The following is a 4,101-nucleotide window of genomic DNA, read 5'->3' as shown; positions in this document are numbered from 1 at the left end:
GAAAAGATAGTGATTTTTTGTTGATATCTTTCGGTTTGGAGTATGGTTCTTGTAGCCTAGGAAGTGATAATACTCGCAAGGAATGGGAAACAGACATGTTGTGTACATGTTTTAGATTATGAAATAGTTTCATTAAAACTAATCTATGAAACAGTGTTTGGTTCAGGTTGCTTCAAAAAGTTGTAGAGTATCAAACATTACTGGGGTTCTGCATTTCTTGAGGATATTTAAATGTTTCTTGAAGGAAATGGACTGCAAAGGAATATTTTAACTTGTTTCTTTTCTTTTGGTTGACTCTAACTTGTTTTAACATAAGATTCATGCCCATTGTTAAAGGGCATTCTTATAATGCGATGTGAAACTATGTGTCTTCTTGTAAAGCTATCATATGGCCTTTTTAGAGTTCGAATGAAGGGAAATATAATTCATATTAAAATGCAGGTTTTAACAGTTATGACATATAATTAATATATTATTGGCAGAACCGGTGCTTAAATGTAATCAAGAAAAACAAGTGGTCATGGAAATAGGGATGGAGGAGTAACATGCTTTTCCATTGTAAAGGGACAACTCTTCATCCCCAAGAGAACATTATTCTGTTCATAGTACTGGACGGAAACCTTTGCTGAAGGCCATAGGAAGGTAGCTTATTCAACAATAAGGTCGATTGTGGTAGCGAAAAGGGGAGGGCGGAGGGGATGAGGGGGTGTTCTGTTAGGATCCCGATAACGCCAGAACGTTTGGGATTTGACGATGGCAAATCAAACGTTTTCGATGGCAATTTTAGTGACACGAGGATGTCAATTTTAGTTGGCAAGCATGGCAACTCCGTGCTCAGTGTATTTTTTTGCCAGAAAATTGTCTTGCGTGTCAACTAAACTTGCCATCCTCGCGTCACTAAAACTGCCATCGAAAACGTTCGATTTGCCATGGTAAAATCCTGAACGTTCAGGATTTGTCATTTCCGTTTTGTTAACATGCTGTGTGGAAACATATAACTTATTCTTCGGGACTATCCATACTATATTTTTTTCCTTCATATATTAATTTGGGACTAAAGGTTTATGTTAGGGTTTGCAAACTATTCTAACAAAAGTCATCAGAACTAAAGAGAAAGACCAGGCATATGAAAACAATATCTTGAAGAGGTAGAGAGGACACTGCAGAAAGGACGGTGGACACAAGCGAGGCGTTGAACCTCATAGTGGCTGAAGTTGAAGAGTGCATATGGTATGTGAGGACCACAAGAGTGTGTGCTAAGTCATTTGTTCGTGCACAAGCATTTCTTTCTACGAATGTTCCTTTTAGTTCAGCTAGTATAATTTCAAGAGGCAAAACAGTGCCAACTAAGGTATGCAACTATGACAAGGTAAAACATTTTTATTTCCAAGATGAACACTACCAGAATCTGAAATATTTCTGTGGGCTGCAAACAGACAGGAAAAGGGGGGAACCCGACAGGGAAAGTATTTCCTGTCGGTCACCCTTCAGGGAAAGACGACAGGGATAGCTTGATAGGGAAATTCGCTTTTTCCTGTCAGTCGGCCGTATTGAAGAGTAGATGCCAAAGGCATGCTAGCTTATGACAATCCACCCGTATTGAAGAGTAAATGCTTTGGAATCACTCATGCATTCAGGGCATGCTAGCTTGCCATGGGTGCTCCACCCAGCAAACATACCAAAGGCAGGAAAGTCGTGGACTGACCATAGAAATGCCGCTTTCATTGGGAAGTTTACCTTGTGATAAGCATCCCATGTTTCAGCCCCCGCCCACAATTGCATCAGTTCATCAGCTAAAGGTTGCATTAGGACACTCAAATTTTACCAAGATGTTCAGGACCAGGGATAACAAGGCTAAGGAATATATACTCTGGTTTCAAGAGAATACCAGGTGGAAGGTTTAATAGAGCTACAAAAACAGGTCAGCAAGTATATGGAGCAGCATTCAACTAGTATGGTGTAAAACCATCACCAGCTATGACAAGACGGACCATCTTATCACTGTGCGACTGCATATGTAAAAGAAAGAAAGAGCTAAAAGCAACAGCAAAATAATGAAATCGGTCAAATATTAAACGGCATCAAGCATACAGTACTGTTCATTACCTTGACAATCAGCAGTTTAACTCTGTTTTCTTTCTGGTAAACAAGTGAAATAACTTCAGAAGTGTTGTAACCTGGGAGATGTAAGAAATAGATCTGACTTAGCCTTTATAAAACCATTGTGGCTGTACATAGTACTAGTAAGGGCCAGTTCTTAAACATGTCATCAAACTCATAAACACGGAGAGATCTCATAAACATGTCATCAGTCTCATAAACATACAAATTATATAGTACCAGAGAGATAAACACGGAGAGAGCATGAGGGAGAAGAGAGGCAGGGGCCGCGGAGCTTACCAGCAAATAGAAGGGAGGGCCGGCCGTGAGGGTGCCTCCTGCTGCCGGGCGGAGGGAAGAGAGGGCCGGGCAGGCGGGCGGCCGGTCGAGTCCTGCTGCCGGGCGCGTCCTGCTGCACGGCACTGGAGGTCGGCCCGGGCGGGGAGGAGTCGAGGAGGGGCGGCCCGGCGGGGAGGATTCGAGGAGGAGGGGCAGCCGGGTCGGGGCGCTGTAGCAGGGGGCTCCCGCCGGCGGATCTGACGACGCCGGAGGAGGTTGGGGACGAGGTGAAATGTGTGGACGTGTGTAGGCAAATGGGTGGACTAGGGAGTTTTTAGATCCAGGAAAGAGCAATATGCACCGGAAGTTCTAAAACTATCGGAAATGGGTGAACGGGAGTGCTTTAGATTGGGGGAAGAGTAATATGCACTGGAAGTTCTAAAACTATCGGATGTGTGTCATTTTAGTCCTATAATTTTGATATTGTGATTTTATGTCCTAAAACTATTGGACATGTGTCATTTTAGTCCTATAACTTTGAAATTGCAGTTTTAAGTCCTAAAACTATTGGAGGTGTGTCAAATTAGTCCTATGCATCATTCTTGCCAACCTTTGCGCCAGCTTCACGGTTTTCTCGCACTCCTCGCGTTGTCCGGCGACAACAACAATTATCTACCTATCGCCATGATCGTGCCCAAACAACAACTTGCAGAACTAGCTCTACTGCAAGGGTGTCGGGGGAACAACAATGTCATGAGAGAGATCAAGAGGTGGGATGGCATCCTCCATCCCGATTGGCTCGAGGTCTCCCTATTGGCCCGATGAGGAAAAGGGATGTCGTCCTCCATGTCGACTGCCTTGGGGTCTCCCACGCGGCCGGGCCAAAGCTCTTAGCAAGGCTGCATTGCAGCTCATGGCCATGCAGATGATGGCGTGCAGGTTGCAACGCACACTGCGACATGGAAGCATATGGACCAGTTTTAGGGAAGTAAACACATATAAAGGGATCAATTAAAAAAAATGCACCATAGATACTGGCCTTGCAAGCTTAGGACCTGAGACGAACAAACTTGCATAGTTTTGGGACCAAAAATTGCGGTTTCATAGTTATAGGACTAAATTGACACATCTCCAATAGTTTTGGGACAAAAACTGCAGTTTCAAAGTTATAGGACTAAACTGACACATCTCCGATGGTTTTAGGTCTTATGATGCATTTTACTCTTAAATCTTTTATGAATACCGATGATTTTCACAAGTTTAGCACTAAATATGGACTTGACTCTAGGATATTAGCCTCTTTTTATGAATCACTTGCTACTCATGTTGATCTCTCTAAGGAGAAGTGGTTTAAATATCATCCCCTTATTAAAGAAGAAATTAAAGAACGGGTTATAGCTAAAGGTAAAACTATCATTTACAATGTTAATCCAGTTGTGCCTACTGCTTATATTGAAAAATCACATTTCCCAATTAGGATAAATGAACATGCTAAGGTATCAACCGTGGTTCACAAAAGTAATATTAAAGCACCTAAAACCTCTGAACAAATCAAAGTAAAACCTAGTGTTGCTATGGTAATAGATCTTTTGGTCGAAAACATTGATGGGCATGTTATTTATTTTTGTGATGAAGCTGCTATTGAACAATTCCAAGTCAATGGTATTAATGTTATTGAAAAATCTCTGACACTAACTATTGAAAGTTTTCAACTACCTCTAC

General features: G+C 42.1%; 1 long non-coding RNA gene across 1 annotated transcript; it reads right to left on the bottom strand.

The window, feature by feature from the left end:
• Positions 1-2,736, bottom strand: LOC119267054. The gene is made up of 2 exons (XR_005132256.1): positions 2,401-2,736; positions 1-2,177 (listed from the first exon to the last, which is right to left on the bottom strand). It is a non-coding gene; the product is annotated as an uncharacterized LOC119267054 (long non-coding RNA).
• Between the last annotated feature and the right edge of the window lie 1,365 nt (positions 2,737-4,101).

The sequence above is a fragment of the Triticum dicoccoides genome, chromosome 3A (assembly GCF_002162155.2).
Source record: "Triticum dicoccoides isolate Atlit2015 ecotype Zavitan chromosome 3A, WEW_v2.0, whole genome shotgun sequence".
NCBI classification, from domain to species: Eukaryota; Viridiplantae; Streptophyta; class Magnoliopsida; order Poales; family Poaceae; genus Triticum; species Triticum dicoccoides.
Note: the sequence above shows the minus strand (reverse complement) of the source record. Positions and strands in the feature narration are given on the sequence as shown.